Here is a 17,173-nt window from a genome sequence, read left to right as displayed (position 1 = left end):
CACATTCTTTGAACACATTTAAAACTCACAGAGGATTTCTATCTTAAACATTTTCCAATTCTCATAGACTATTTCTATCTTATCTTGAATTACGGAATCATTATCTTGAATCTTGAAGCATTATAAAACATTTCTAAATTACAAACCATTTATGTAACACAACACTTTTCATTAACATAAAGCATTTCTGAATCAAAGGATTTCCAAAATTCTGCTCCACTTCCTCTCAACAAAGAAGATGTATCAATGATGAAGACGGACAGGTGATCTGTCACAGAAAATGAAGATGGAGGAATAGATTCTCTTTCGGCCTGTGGTTCTTTCATGATTTTTAATGTTCCTTATACCATTCCTAATAAGTTTGAGCTGCTCTCCACATTTATATTCTTTTTCTCCCACTTAGGTGACTTTGCATGCATATAATATTTCTTTCAATGTCCTTTTAATACATATGGTCTAAAAGCATTTACAAAGACATAGACCTTAGATAAAGGCTCAATGTTCACAATTAATGTTGTAAAACTAAAATGAAACTCCCAACTATAGATACATGTTACTGATCTGCTAAATTATACTTTCCATCAGTTCTGTAAGCTTCCTTGAATTAAGCAACTTATGAGTCATTTTATGTGGTTGAAACAATCCAAAGTAAACAATCCATTGTCTGATACTGCACCTTGAGCAGCAAGGCAGGATGGTGAGAGCTACCATCTGCTCGTCAGAAAGGAAACACTTTCTAAATCCAGAGCTTGTTTCCAAAGTTGTTCTATAGAGGGTACTTTTTTTTTTAACTTCAGTCTGATTACTGCTTGCAATTTACATTTTAAGAACTGAAGACTGACTTCCATTTATGACTGGAAACTGAACATTTGTTGAAAGTTTACTTACAAGTATTTTTGATTTTACTAATGGCAGTTAATATTTACAAAGGAAGCTTAACAAACAACCAACAAATGAATATGCATCACATTCAAAAGGAAACAACTAGTATACTAAGCAAAGAAGTCAGTACTCAGGGATGTAACTTAAAGCAGTTGGTGAAGGATTGGAAGGATTTCAGCATTATTCCATCATCCAGTGGGCATTGGACTGTGACTGAAAGGATGCTGATTGTAAAAAGCCCATTTATATTTAAATATATCTAGGTCAGCAGATGATGTGCTATGAACTACAAGACTGAAATGTATACTAAGAAGTAATAATCTGAATGGTTGCTTTTTGTTCAAAGGCACAAGGGATGAATAGTCTCCTCTGCCATAACTTTCTATAATTCTCATTAAATTTTGATTAATCATTCATATTAATCTATGATTTGACATACCGTGTGTGTAAATAACCTTAAGCCCCTCACAATGCGAATGACTGATGCTTTGCTATAAACAGTATAATTCAACAAAGAATACTACCATGTAAAGCCTAAAGGATGGATGAAGTTCAAGCTTCATCATGCAGTATTTTATCTTGTACTTCCATAATTATTCTGACACCATACTATTTGAATAACATTATAAAATGGAAGCTGAATGATCACTAAATTTGTAGAATAATAAACTTTTTTTATTTTGAAAGTGCAACTTGTTTTCCTGTCCTCTGGATTTACATTGGTAGCTTTTCTGTTGTAGCAAACTTTGTTTAATGGACACAAAATGCAAATGACAATGGAGTGTCTGTGTTGAAAATAATAGCAAAAAGTTTATTCAGATAAATCCAAATTACGGAGATCGAGAGGTATTCGTACAGAATATTAACAGCAATTAACCTAGGTAGAGAAATGTATTCAAAATTGGAGCTACTTCTGTATTTCCTACACAACAAAGGACTATATTTCAAAATGAATTAACTGGTAATAAATCACTGAAGCAGTTGTGAGAGTTGCCACATAAATGTAACTTCTTATTGGAATATATTTCAGGATTCTGTTGCATTGCTGCCATTTTGTGTTATGCAGTACCTGGAAGTTTAACTTTTAGACGGTTAGGATAAAAAACTGATTATTCTGTTTCCTCCAACAGTGGAAGGCAGACCTGATACTCTTAGCAGAACATGTAATCTCATATTAGTCTTGTAGGAATTCCTCAGAATAACCTGGTCAAACCTGGCCCAGTGCCCAAGCCCTATAAAATGGGGACTGTGGCACACAAACATCCATGTAAGCTGTTTTTGATAAATTGCTTTAGTTACATTATTTAATTAATTTTCAGTGTTTTTGTTTGGTTGTCATTAATGTATTTTTAATGCCTATTTCATTTTCATGAATTTTTAAGTATATCTGAATGTCAGAAAGCTTCCAGTTTTGCCAGGTGTATAAACACTCAGAAATACGTTCAAAAGGACAGCTTCCACAGTACATTGCATAAGGCCCATTTGCATCATGTCACCTGCATAAGTGGGAGGGCAAATGAGATCAGCAGCCCTGCATATCTCGGTGAGATGAGTGTAGGTATACAGATGACAATTCTTAGCAGTTGACTTTTTTTAAAGACCTATTTTAAATTAGTTGTGAGTAAAATTTCTGAGAAAAAAGAAAATATGCCTGACCTGCTGAGTGCTTCTAGCATCTTTTTTTTATTATTTCAGATTTCTAGCTTCTCCCACTTCTGTTTCCTTCAGAAATCTTGTTTTTATTTAAATAAGGCATTCAACCAAGGCAGCTTCAGCTCTCTCAAATGTATATAAAGGATCTCATGGGACTATTTTGAAGAAGAACATGGGAATTATCCTTCTGAGAAGCTAGCATTTATTCCTCAATCATTTTCCAAAAATAGATTATTTTATCATTGTAACATGGTAGTTTATGAGAGTTTGCAGAAATGCAGATTTTCCTACATTACACAACAGTGACTATACACAAATTACAATGTTGGACAAGAACACCATAGGATGTCTAAAAGGAAACATGAAAAATATCATGCAAGTCCAAGATCTGAAGCCAAGAAGATGCAATGAAATCTTATGTGATTGGTGCTCAATATCCTGTGAATATCTCACCATTCTCCTGCCCATTGATTCTGTTGGTACCTTCTGCCAATTTCACAATGAAACCTTGTTCAGAAAACCAGTTCTGACTGAAAAACCCAAGGTCTTAAGATGACAGCTTATTGACAGAAATCTATTCTGACAGCCACTGAAGTCACACCTCCAGCTGAACTGGTTGTCGAAGCTGTCAAACAACTTGTTCATGTTAGAGAAGTCGATAAACATTCAAAAAATATTAAAAGCTATAAAATGTCAAAAGTAAGATAAAAATAGCATTCAAAACTTTCATTAAAAACATTTAGCTCTGCTTAAGTAATTAGGTAGTGTGTTATTCACCAGAAACATTCCTGCTCAGGGCTCTTTCTCTCCATTAAAAATGAATGGTTTGACAGACCTGATGTCTACGTTAACCTAGCAGCAGCTTATATAGTAAAACTGCTGGGAAACTTTTGGCTCCATCACTGGATATCATGGCCTTATTGTCAGAATGTAGTTGGTAAACTGTTGGTGATCAGATTTGGAAGGAAGTCAGGACTATTGTTGACTATGCTTGGTTGAGTTTCCTGTCATTTCTATACGGTTATCGGTATTTCTTAAGATATGTGCAAATTATCCTTTTCCAACTATCCTGAGAATTATCCTGTTGCCCTTTTGCTAAGCTTCCTGTCTTAAATTTGTGGTGATATGTTCTGTTACCCGAGTTCACTTCAATGATTATGTCTGTTCTATATCTTGTTGCTTTAAGAGATAAAATTCTCACAAACAAAAATGTATTATTGGTTTCAGTCCTGGGAATTGTGATGGATAATTCCATTTACATTCAATACAGTCATTTGGTCAAATCTACTAAAGCAAAGTAGTAAATCCATGAGCTTGGTAATTATCTTGGGAATATGTTATCCTGTCAATAGCCAGCGGACTTAAACCTTATCCTTTATCCTCAGCTCGATTCAGAGACAAGATGATTCTCTTTATATCCTGCAATGTGGGTACTGAATCCTCAAATGTAAATACATTCAAATTGACTTCATCATACATCACAACGGTTTCTCATCAATCTCCTTGCAACAGGCATCTAATTCCTGCTTCACATCTTCCTCCCTTTGGAGTTTACTGCCCTTGCTCTCTACAACTTTATGCATTATCTTTGTCATTCTATATTTATCACTTCAGCAATAGCAATAAATTCTACTTTTAGTTTGTCACATTTTTGCTGCAGACTTGAGCTTAATATAGGTTTCAAAATAAAGATGCAGTACAGAAGGAGGCTTCTCTGTCATTGAGCCAGTGCTATCTCTTTGAAAGAATTAACTAATGAGTAACAGCCCCTCTCTTTTCCCATTGCACTACAATGTTCATTTTCCCATTCATGCAACCTCTTTCTTCAAAAGTTCATGATGAAAATTCTTCTACATTGGTTTTCAAATCATAAGCACATACTGTATAGAAAAATCTAATCTCACATATGTTACTTTCCCCAATTACCTTAAAGTGGAGTCCCAAATCAGACATGTAGGAGGATTAAATCTGAAATAGATACACCCTAACTGTTCCAACGTTAAGAAAAAGTTAGATAGAAATTTGCCCTCTGCCTCAGTTGCTAACTGTTTTTAAATTACATCCATTAAGTTTTCAGTTGCATTAGCATCATTGGAAGCAATATTAGAAAGGGATTATAAATTCAGTTCAATGCTATGTTATCTATTTAGCAAACAAAATCAAAGAAATCTAATACATTAAGATATAAATATAATTCAGAAAATAGTGTTATATGAAATTGTAAAGAGTCTAGGAAGTGGATAGATAGTAATTAGAAAGTAGCAAATTATTTTTATTACTAATGGGAATAAGGAATATTTCTTGTTGTAATTCATTTCCTCATGAAAGCATTTTAAGTACTATTCTTTTCCAATATTAGCTATAGCCATGGAAAGGTTTTTATGCATGGGCAGAAGAAAAGTGGTTTTAATATCAAACAGCAACAGATATGTTCATCTCAGATGGTGTACAGGGTAAGCTTATTGTGGCTGCAATATTTCACTCCCAGATGAGTTTGATGCCTTTTATGCCCGCTTTGAAAGGGAGAATAAAACTACACCTGTGTGAATCCCTGCAACATCTGCTGACTCTGTGATCTCTGACTTGGAAGCCGACATCAGAACATTTTACGAGAGAGTGAACCCTTGTAAGGTGTAAGGCCCTGATGGTGTGTCTGTAGGCCTCCGTTAGTCTCGATAGACCATGGATTTGCGCCTTGGAAAGCTTCCAGGGCGCAAGCCTGGGCAATGTTTTTTTTATGGAAGATTGTCAGTTGCCCAAGCTGCAAGTCTCCCCTCTGCACACCCCCAATGTTGTCCAATGGAAGGGCATTAGAACCCATACAGCCTGAACACCGGTGTCGTCACAGAGCAATGTGTGGTTAAGTGCCTTGCTCAGGGACACACACGCAGACTCAGCCAAGGCTCGAACTAGCGACCTTCAGATCACTAGATGAACTCCTTAACCACTTGGTCATGCACCAACGGCCTGATGGTGTACCTTACAGGGCACTGAAAACCTGTGCCAACCTTCTGATGGGAGCGTTCAGGGACATCTTCAGCCTCTCACTGCTGCCGTCTAAGGTTCCCACCTGCTTCATCAGGGAGAAAATCACACCAGTGCTCAAGGAGAACAGGGTGAGAAACCTCAATGACTATACCCCAACACTTGTGTACTTGTGCTATGCCCATGACTGTGTGGCTGGGTACAGCTCAAAACGCCATCTCTAAATTTGCTGATGACACAACTATTGTTGGTAGAGTTTCAAATGGTGACAATAAGCTGGTTGATTAGTGTTACAACAACAACCTTGCACTCAATTTCAGTAAGACCAAGGAACTGATTGTGGAAGAAATTAAGGGAACATACTGCAGTCCACATTGAGGGGTCAGCAGTGGAAAATGTGGTCAGTTTCATGTTCCCGGTTGTCAATATCTCTGAAGATTTATCTTGGCCCAACATATTGATGCAATTACAAAGGTAAGACAGCGGTTGTATTTCATTAGGAGTTTGTCAAGACTTGGCATGTCACCAAAGACTCTTGCAAATTTCTACAGATGTGCTGTGGAGAGCATTCTAACTGTTTGCATCACCATCTGGTGTGGAGCAGCCGCTGCACAGAATCAGAAAAACTGCAAAATGGTGTAAACTCAGCCAGCTCCATCATACGCACCAGTCTCCCCAGCACTGAGGACCTCTTCAAAAGATAATGCTTCCATTATTAAGGACCCCCATTACAGAAGACATGCCTTCTTTTCATTGCTACCATCAAGAAGAATATACAGGAGCATGAAGACACACACACTCAGTGTTTCAGGAGCAGCTTCTTCCCCTCCACCAACAGATTTCTGAATGGACAGTGAACCCTTTTACCTACTTTACTACTTTTTTTTTGCTCTTTTTGCACTAGTTACTTAATTTAATATATCTAATTTTGTTCTTATGGCAATTCAGTTTTTAAAAATTATTATTAGGTATTGCAACATACTGCTGCCACCATACAAGTTTCACAACATTTGCTGGCAACATTAAACCAAATTTTCATTCTGATAGTGCTGCCTAGACTCCTAGGATCATGTTGCAAAGGGAGATTACAGGGATGAAGGTTGTGTCCCTTTGAATAAGATGGAGTTTGAAGGGTGGTTACAAGGGAAACTTAGAGGACTGAGAGAATGGAGATAAGCGGGGAGAAAGCAATAGCATTCTTTAAAGGAAATTTGGAGCACTCCCCTTCAAATGCCAACTGAAGTTAGGACAACAGTTAATTTTAAAACAGTGTTTGATAATTTAATGTTCAACAAGATATTAACTGATATGGAGCATTGGAGGCAGGGTGCAATTAAGTTACAATCAGCCACATTCTTACTGAATGAAGGACAGACTTAGGATCTAATTTACCTTTTTCTTGCTTCTCTGTTTGTTGTGCTTTGTTTCAGACAACCAAAGGGATCTGCAGTGAATTTGACCTGAAGTGAGATCAGTTAATTTCATGCATCTTACTGAAACGTTTTCCCAGATGCTTTAAGGGTGAGTGTTTGCTTTTCAAAAGATGCGGTGGTTCATTTGAAAGACAGAACACTTAAGCAGTTGACATGTTGCCTTCTCAAGGTCTCACCTCTGCATTTCAGTGTCATATGTTCTTTGAAAAGCAGACAATCTTGTTCAACAACATCACATATGACCTTGTCTTTAGATGCATCTCAGTTCTCAACAGAAGTTTTAAGAGAAAGTGTCTTTCATACCATATTAACCCTTTCAATGCATTATACACATTTCATAGACAATGCAGTGGATTCCAGTTAACTGGGACACATTAGGACTATTTTGGTCCTATTGAGTGTTTGCACTAATTAGCCGAAGTTTTATGGAGATAGATAAAAATATACAAAGAGACAAAACAATCATTTAACTGAGTAACAAATTATGCATTTAAATGAAATACAGAACAAATTAGAATAATATCAATACTTCAACAGTATTATAAAGTTTGTATTAGTTCCTAATAGTTAGCAATGGAGGAATTCATCAAGTGTACGCAACCACAGTCTTTTGATTGATTTTAAATGAACAAAGTCAGTGCAGACACCTAGTGCGGATAATGGACTGCCTTCTGTCATGGTCCTTTCTGACACCTTGCTATTTTCCTCAGGAATTGGGCCTCAATCACCTCATTTAATTTCCAATCATTCCCAGGTTCCACTAAACTACACATACCTGCTTCCCATTGGAAACTGCAGGATAAAGACCCTGTGATCACAACAAGGATCTGCCAGGTCATTGGTCGACTCATGTACAAGTAACCTCATTCCATGGTTCTTAGGACTATCAGTTCTAAGTCTAGCATCGTTCCTGAATTCTCTACTAAAACCAAGACTCCAGGTAAAGACTCCCTTGACACCTATTCCATGCTCTCTATGACCGTAACGCCTCCCAATTCAGCCTCCGCGCCCACGTTCAGCAGTTGAGTTCGTTCCACCGCCACATCCGTGCAACACCTTCATACAATGGTTTTGATGACTGCATCCTCCAAATCTTCATTTTCATCGTAACATTCAAGATGATTATTGATACCTTCAAATTCTTCAGAGTTTCATTTTCACTCCCAACCATTTCTGCATCTCCAAGCCTGAATGTTTGAAACCACAGTGAACAAATCAGTTCTGAGTTGTCTAACTGCTTATTTCTCGCCAACTATAAGAAACAAAAATTGCCGCTTTTTGAAAGCAAGCGCACACAGCTGACACAATTTAAAAGCTGTTTGCTCTAACCATGGTGAAGTGTCCATTGGCCACACAAGGACACATGACTGACAGCAGTCCTCTGTTCCAAATAAGTGTCATAGTGTCCCAAATAAATAAACGAAATCTCAGGGCAACAGGAGTGAATCTGCAGATGCTGGAAATAAATAAAAATGCAAAATGCTGGCAGAACTCAGCAGGCCAGACAACATCTATGGGAGGAGGTAGTGACGACATTTCAGGCCCAGCTATTTTTTGATTAATTTTTGTTCTTTAAGAGTTGGTCCAAGAGTTGTCACATAAGAAGTGACAAGTGACTTGCTCCCTATGTGACTCCCTTGTCCACTTGTCCCTATCCACTGATCTCCCTCCAAGTACTTATCCTTGCAAGCAGTACAAGTGCTACACTTGCCCCTACGCCTCCTCCCCCATTACCATTCTGGGTCCCAAACAGTCCTTCCAGGTGAGACATAGATTGGGAGACCTTTTTGTCGAGCACCTATGCTCCATCTACCACAAAAAGCAGGATCTCCCAGTAGCCACACATTTCAATTCTACTTCCCATTCCCATTTTGATATGTCAGTTCATGGCCTCCTCTACTGTAATGATGAGGCCACACTCAGGTTGGAGGAACAACACCTTATATTACGTCTGGGCAGCAACCAACCTGATGACATGATCATCAATTTCTGGAACTTGCAGTAATTGCCCACCCATTTTCATATTCCCTATTCCTGTTTCCCTCTCTCACCTTATCTCCTTACCTGTCCATCACCTCCCTATGCAGCTCCTCCCCTTTCCCTTTCTCCAATGATTTTCTTGTCTCAGATTCCTCCTTCTCCAGCCCTTTATCTGTTTCATCAATCAACTTCCCAACTCTTTATTACATTCCTCCCCCTCTCCTGATTTCAGCTTGTACTTCTTCCTCCCTTCCCCCCACCTATTCGTTCAGTCCTGGTTAAGGGTCTCAGCCCAAAGTGTCAACTGTTTACACTTCTCCATAGATGCTGCCTGGCCTACTGAGTTCCTCCAGCACTTTGTATGTATTGTCCCAAATACGTGGTGGCTCCACTTATGCTAATAGACTAATTAACTGGAATCCATTGAAAAGGTATTCAGTAATTGGGACTCTTTGAGCAATTTTTGAGTCTTCAGGATCTTCATATATGTTTCTATGATAAATATATTTTTTGATTATTTGCTTTAGGATTTGAAATCAAATATTTTTTGTCAGCCTTCTGTGGAATTGATCCTTCACATCCTGAAGTTCACTCAGACATAATTTCACAATTGAGCAGGTCTCAGACCAGACTTGGGTCATTGCTAGCAGAGATTTTTTAACCAGGTGAACACAAATTATACCAAACCAAATATCTTTTGTGCTGTAAAACTCTACCATAGTTTCCATCTGGTATTTGTGTAAGATGAAACTTCCTGAGGAGCAGGATGGGAAGATAAAATCGCTAATTTTGTATGAATCTCTGATTAGCGTTAAAGCCACATTTTAACTCAAATGTTTCTGTTCAGCTCTTAAAGAGAAATTTACTTGAACAAAGATCTAAGTATCAATTCCCAGTTTTGTGTGAAACTGTTCTATACTTCAGAAAGCATCAACTAAATAAGAGTTTAGGAACAGTTATTTCCCTCAGCCATTAGACTCTTGAACCAGATGAGATAACGTCATTTAAGTTCACTTGCCCTATCTCTGAACTATTCCAAAAACCTCTGGACTCACTTTCAAGGACTTTTCAATTCATATTCTTGATATTTAATGTTTGCTATTATTATTAAACTTTTGCATTTACACAATTTGTTACCTTTTGCACGTAGATTGCCCGTCCTTTTGGAGAAGGTCTTTCATTGATTTTATTGTGTTTCTTGCCTTTACTGTGAATATCAACTAGAAACTAAATCTCAGGGGGTATATGGTGACATACATGTACTTCGATAATAAGTTTACTTTGATGTTTGAACTTCATTCCTGAGTATCCCTAAGAATCAAATATGTTCTTGTTCCATTTGAAGCCATATGAAGGGATAAGAGCACTTTTAATTTCATTCCACTTCACAAGGTTTGAAACTGAATAGGCTGATATCAGCAGTTGTCAGAAATAAGCTTATAGAATCATAGTCCTTCAGCACAGAGATAGGCCGTTTACCCACCATGGCCAAGCCATCCATCAAGTATCTGTTTGTTCGCATTCTATTTACCAGTACTTGGTCTGTAGCCTCTTATGCTTGGGTGATTCAACTGGATGTTGGTAAACGTTGTGAGAGTACCTGTCTCAGTCACACATGCGATGTGTTATTTTTTTCCAACACTTCTAGGCAAAAATGTTCTTCTGAAGATCCTTTCTTAAACTCATAGCTCTTACCTGAAACTAATGCCTCTTATTTTTAAATGCTTCTGTCATAGGAAAAAGTTTCTCACTGTATACCCGGTTTATGCCTCCAAAATTTTGCCTACATTTTTCAATTACGACCTTCAGCTCCAAGGGAAACTAACCTGTTTTGTCTCTCCCTTTAAATGAAATGTTCTAACCCAGGAAATCTCTGTTGTACTCTTATGCAGTCCAATTACATGCTTCCTATAGGATCACAATCACAACTATACACAATACACCAGACATTACCTCACTAATGTTTAATGAAGCTATATCATAACATCTCAGCTTGTATATTCCATACTGCTGATATTAAAGGCCCAGATCCTGTAAGCCTTCTTCACCAATTTATCAAACTGTGCTGCCATTTTTAAATATCCGTGTGCTTGTACACCAGAATATTACTGTTTCTCAATACACCCTTGGGCCCTCACATTCACTGTTATTGTCTATCCTTATTAGTTCTTCTAAAGAGCACCACCTCAGATTTATCAGAATTAAATTCCACTTGCCAATATTATTCCATAGCTTATCATGACTCCCCTCAAAAAATTTTGTGTCAACTGCAAGTTAACTAATCATACATCCTACACTATAACAAAACTGCTGATGTAGATGAAAAAAGTAAGAGTCCAAACAGGAGGAAATCTGCAGATGCTGGAAATTCAATCAACACACACAAAATGCTGGTGGAACACAGCAGGCTTGGCAGCATCTATAGGGAGAAGCACTGTCGACGTTTCGGGCCAAGATCCTTCATCAGGACTAACTGAAAGGAAAGATAGTAAGAGATTTGAATGTAGGAGGGGGAGGGGGAAATGCAAAATGATAGGAGACCGGAGGGGGTGGGATGAAGCCAAGAGCAGGTAAAATGATTGGCAAAAGGGATACAGAGCTAGAGAAGGGAAAGGATCATGGGACGGGAGGCCTAGAGAGAAAGAAAGGGAGAGGAGAGGACCAGAGGGAGTTGGAGAACAGGCAGGGTGGTGGGCAGAGAGAGAAAAAAAACTAAATATATCAGGGATGGGGTAAGAATGGAAGGGGCATTAACAGAAGTTAGAGAAGTCAATGTTCATGCCATCAGGTTGGAGGCTACCCAGCTGGTATACAAGGTGTTGTTCCTCCAACCTGAGTGTGGCTTCATCTTGACAGTAGAGGAGGCAATGGATAGACATATCAGAATGTGAATGGGATGTGAAATTAAAATGTGTGGCCACTGGGAGATCCTGCTTTCTCTGGTGGACAGAGCATAGGTGTTCAATGAAACGGTCTCCCAGTCTGCGTCGGGTCTCACCAATATATAAAAGGCCAGACTGGGAGCACCAGACGCAGTATACCACACTAGCCGACTCACAGGTGAAGTGTCGCCTCACCTGGAAGGACTGTCTGGGGCCCTGAATGGTGGTGAGGGAGGAAGTGTAAGGGCAGGTGTAGCACTTGTTCCGCTTGCAAGGACCCCAGACAGTCCTTCCAGGTGAGGCAACACTTCACCTGTGAGTCGGCTGGTGTGGTATACTGTGTCTGGTGCTCCTGGTGTGGCTTTTGTATATTGGTGAGACCCGACGCAGACTGGGAGACCATTTCGCTGAACACCTATGCTCCGTCCGTCAGAGAAAGCAGGATCTCCCAGTGGCCAGACATTTTAATTCCATGTCCCATTCCCATTCTGATATGTCTATCCATGGCCTCCTCTACTGTCAAGATGAAGCCACATTTAGGTTGGAGGAACAACACCTTATATACCGGCTGGGTAGCCTCCAACCTGATGGTAAGAACATTGACTTTTCTAACTTCTGTTAATGACCCCTCCCCTTCTTACCCCATCCCTGATACATCTTGTTTTTTTTTCTCTCTTTGCCCATCACCCTGCCTGTTCTCCAACTCCCTCTGGTCCTCTCCTCTCCCTTTCTTTCTCTCTAGGCCTCCCGTCCCATGATCCTTTCCCTTCTCTAGCTCTGTATCCCTTTTGCCAATCACCTTTCCAGCTCTTAGCTTCATCCCACCCCCTCCTGTCTTCTCCTATCATTTTGTATTTTCCCCTCCCCCTCCTACTTTCAAATCTCTTACTATCTTTCCTTTCAGTTAGTCCTGACAAAGGGTCTCGGCCCGAAATGTCGACAGCACTTCTCCCTATAGATGCTGCAGAGTCTAAACAGTGTTTCTTGGATACATAATATGTCACTGGCTTTCAGTCACAAAACCAGCCTTCCACCATCACTCTTTGTCTCTTATTAAAAGCCATATTTAACAACTTTTCCTGGATCCAATGGGTGCTAATCATTTTGGATCAGACTACTATGGGAGACTGTGTCAAAGGCCTCACTGAAGTCCATGAGACTACATCAGCTACACTGTTGTCAACTATACATTTTGTTCCTTCTTCAAAGGATTCAAAACAAATAGGTCTGACAGGGTGTACGCCTAATGAATCCATGCTGACAAACTGTGATTAATCCTTTGCTTTCAGGATGTTTGAGGGGTGATTGATAAGTTCATGGGCTAAGGTTGAAGGAATCAATTTTAGAAAACCTAGCACATTTGTTTTCTAACATATTCCCCTCCTACATTTACACAATTACTCCAGCGGACGTGGAGAATATAGATCCCTTCTTTGTAGAAGTTGGTGTCTTGGATCTCCAGAAGTTTCTCACAGCAGGTAGAAGGCATTATACAGCTCTTGTTACATGTATGTGCAGTTCAGCTCTTTGATTGATTATGCAGAAAGTTTGAAGTTAATAACACATCTCTTTCTACCTCAGGCCGTAAACTTATCAATCACCCCTGCTGTGGACCACTTCTGGAGGTCCAAGACACTGACATCTACAAAGAAGGGATCTGTGTGCTCCACAACCACTGGACTTAGTGTGTACATGTAGGAAAAATAAAAGTGCTAGGTTTTCTAAAATTGACTCCTTCTACCTTAGGCCATGAACTTATCAATCACCTCTTGTATATTAATCCTGTTCCTCAAAACTTTTTTTCCAGTAACTTCAGTACTATTTTAAACATACCAGCTTTTATTTTCCTGGCTTATATTTACTGCCTTTATTGAATAAAGATGCTGCATTTTCTGTCCTCCAGTCATTTTGAACTTCATCTGTGTTTAGTAAAGATTTTAATATATCATATCTGCCAGGACCCTAGCTGTCTCTACTCTGACTTCCCAGAATAATCTGGAATGCATCTCATCCAATTCTAGAGATTTGCATGTGTTTATGCCCACTAAGACATTAAATAACTGTCTTCCAGATTCCGTAACATTATTAAACAACACATCTTTCATTCGACAAAGAAGAACTTGTGAGTGGGCCATTTGTCATTGGGCCATATGCTTGTCAGCACTCTTGCTTTCTTATGCAAGTATACACTATTTTATCTTAATATCGCTTTCTCTTTCAACCACAAAGTAACATTAAGCCGTGTAAATTGCTATGAGTCCATAGGTGTGTGGAAGAACATGGGCCAGTTAATGAGAATGAAGGAACAGGATTAATATGTTTAGTACAACTGATGGTCAGAATAGACACTATGGCTGAAGGACCTGTTTCCACGCTGTGTTTCTGTCTGACTCTATAACACTTCTATTCATCTGCTGTATGATATAATTGGTTTTCAAGTTTGGTTTAACTCTCTAGATATTTCTATTTGAGGCATCTGGGTTAAATCTTTCCGTGGCTACATTAATTCATGTGATAAGCAATACCTTTATCATCTGCTACTATGGCTTGCTGTGCTGTGCTCTTTAGTTGGTACACACAGAGACTTGGACAAATGAGTTTCCGTGAATGTGGCTGCAGTAAAGCTCTGCACTAAATCTGCTTTACTGTCACAAACTCAACTGAATTGACAGTCATGACTTTTGTTCAATAAATCCAAAGCAAAATTGTCTGTGATGTCATTCTCATCAATAATTTGTAATTTATTCGCAAATGACTGAGACATCGTATTTACAGAATGTACATTAAAAGGGCTAAGACAGAAACTTAATTTTTACACAAGCAGAGTCTTCAAGCCCCTACTACAGACTGCTTGGTTCAGTCAGTTCACAGTTAGTTTGTTACAAAGTTGGCACAACACACTTCCCTCCTGTTGAACATAACTAGAAAATGTACCTGCCTATAGAAGAGGCTGTAGATGCTGGAATATAGAACAGTAAACAATCTCCAGATTTTCATGTAGACTGAATTACCTGCATGTAAATACACTAAACTTATCATTACTTTATTTGTCATTACCCTGAACTGAGGCTGGGTCTGAGAAATATGATTACTACTTTCAAACAATAGTTCTTTATGTGTGCTCCAGATATTTGACTGGCCAGAGAGAATTCAGCTAGAATCTAGAAGCTAGAATCTCTTCCCTTGCTGACAGATAAATTGCATGAGGTAGTTTGAATAAGAACAGATTTTCTTTATGAATTTAGTGCTTCTGCTCACTTAATTGTTCAATTTTACAGCATTAGCATTGAGATAATAACAATAGTTAATGACTATTGTATCCAACTTGGATCCACATAAAACTATTTAAAACAATTAAGATTCATCAGCAGGATGAAGGTGCAGTGCAGAAAAAATTCCTCTTGAAGCCAGGACATTTGCCTGCCCAAGACATTGATGACACTAGCTAACTCTCCAATGTTGCATTACTGTAATTAACAAAGGCAGGCATTGACAGAAATCTTGCTGCCTGAAGTCATAACTGCTGCCTTAGTGAGAGTTTGCTGCTGCAGGGTTTAAACGCCTACAGCGGTATACATGACCAGGCTTAACTTGGGAATATCACATTTTATGTTTATGCAATTTTATGAAATGACAAAAGCTGTTAGCTGATTTCATGGGGCAATCAAATTCAGATTCACTTACTTATCTCATGAACCTAAAAACATTCTCTGAAAAGTGTCATTGTGTTAACAACCAGCATAAACTAAGGGAGTGCTGGGATAGCCCACAACTGTCACTGCATGTACTGGCACTAACAGCATGTACACAATGTTCAGCAGAACAACACAACAAAAACAATAGCCCCTTTTCTTCCTCCCACTCTCATATGCAGACCCCAGGATAGGCCACCTCTGGGCCTCCAGCCACCACTGGACTCACATATTTATAGACATTGGAACATTAACTTCCCCAGCAGACACATAGAATGTGTATTTTTAATATTTCAGTAATATTTGAGTAATATTGTAAATATATTTCTTGAGTAAGCATTCTTTATTTGTTGAAATAATTCATTATGGGTTAAATGTAGAAACATGTAAATTGCAAATATTATGACGCTACCACATGATACATGTGCAACTTGCTTAAAGTAAAAACAAACATACATGAGGTATCTCCTGGCTCTTTTATTTTCCTTTAAGTTAGTTTTTATATTTTGGAGTTACAGAACATAACAGTGTTGACGAGGTTTTTTAAAGTGAACTTGAGATGTATGAATAGTGAGTAATGGGTGATAATCATTAAAAGTCAGTAGAAATGGCTGGCTACATCAGAAAGATTCAAGTACTTGATTACACAAGAAATGGAATATGTGTACTGAACAGATTGATCAGAATTTTAAAACAAATTGAATAGCCAATAAGAAACAAGTGCCAGTTTCTGATGTGTTGTGTAGAAGAGCATATAATTTGCTTAGAAGTTTGACTGCTCTAAACCAGCTGAAATGAGCTCTGCTGATATTGTGAAAATAATGCAGGAACATTTAGAACCAAAACCATTGTTGATTGCAGGGTGTTTTAGGGTTCGTAAGTGGAAGCAAAAGGAAGGGGAGTCTATTTCAGCATACATCGCTGAATTGAAGGGATTGACTGAGAATTCCCAGTTTGGTAAAGGGCTTAATGATGCACTGTGATATCATTTAGTTTATGGAATCTGAAAAGAAAACATTCACAAATGGCTCCTAATTGAAGCACAACTTACTATACATTAAAAAAAGTTGAAATTACTCTATCAATGGAAACAGCAGACAGAGACACAGTTGGGTAGCAGTCAGGAATGGATGCAAGCATGAATAAAATTGCAAAATCTAAACAAAAATATGCCTGGGTGAACAAATTTAAAAACATGCAGAAGGAAACTAAGAAGGTAATTAGGAAGGAAAAGATGAATTATGAAAAGAGCTGGCAACTAATATCAAAGAAGATAGTAACAGGTTCTTTAAGTATATAAAGGGTAAATGAGAGCTGAGGGTAAGTATACGAACAATAGAAAATGATGCTGGAGATATTGTAATGAGAGATGCAGAGATATCAGAGGAACTGAATGTGTATTCACAGTGGAAGACATCCGCAGTATACTGGACATTCAAGAGTGTCAGGGAAAATTACAATTGAGAAGGTGCTCAGGAAGCTTAATGGTCTGAGGGTGGATAAATCTCCTGGACCTGATAGAATGCACCCTCGGTTTCTGAAGGAAGTAGCTGGAGAGATTGCAGAGACATTAACAATAATCTTTCAAGAATCGATAGGTTCTGGCATTGTACCTGATGACTGGAAAATTGCAAATGTGTTTCTGCTATTTAAGAAGTGTGTGAGG

Source organism: Hypanus sabinus, chromosome 7 (assembly GCF_030144855.1).
Source record: "Hypanus sabinus isolate sHypSab1 chromosome 7, sHypSab1.hap1, whole genome shotgun sequence".
NCBI lineage: Eukaryota > Metazoa > Chordata > Chondrichthyes > Myliobatiformes > Dasyatidae > Hypanus > Hypanus sabinus.
The sequence above is the reverse complement of the archived record's forward strand: the minus strand, read 5'-3'. Positions refer to the sequence as shown.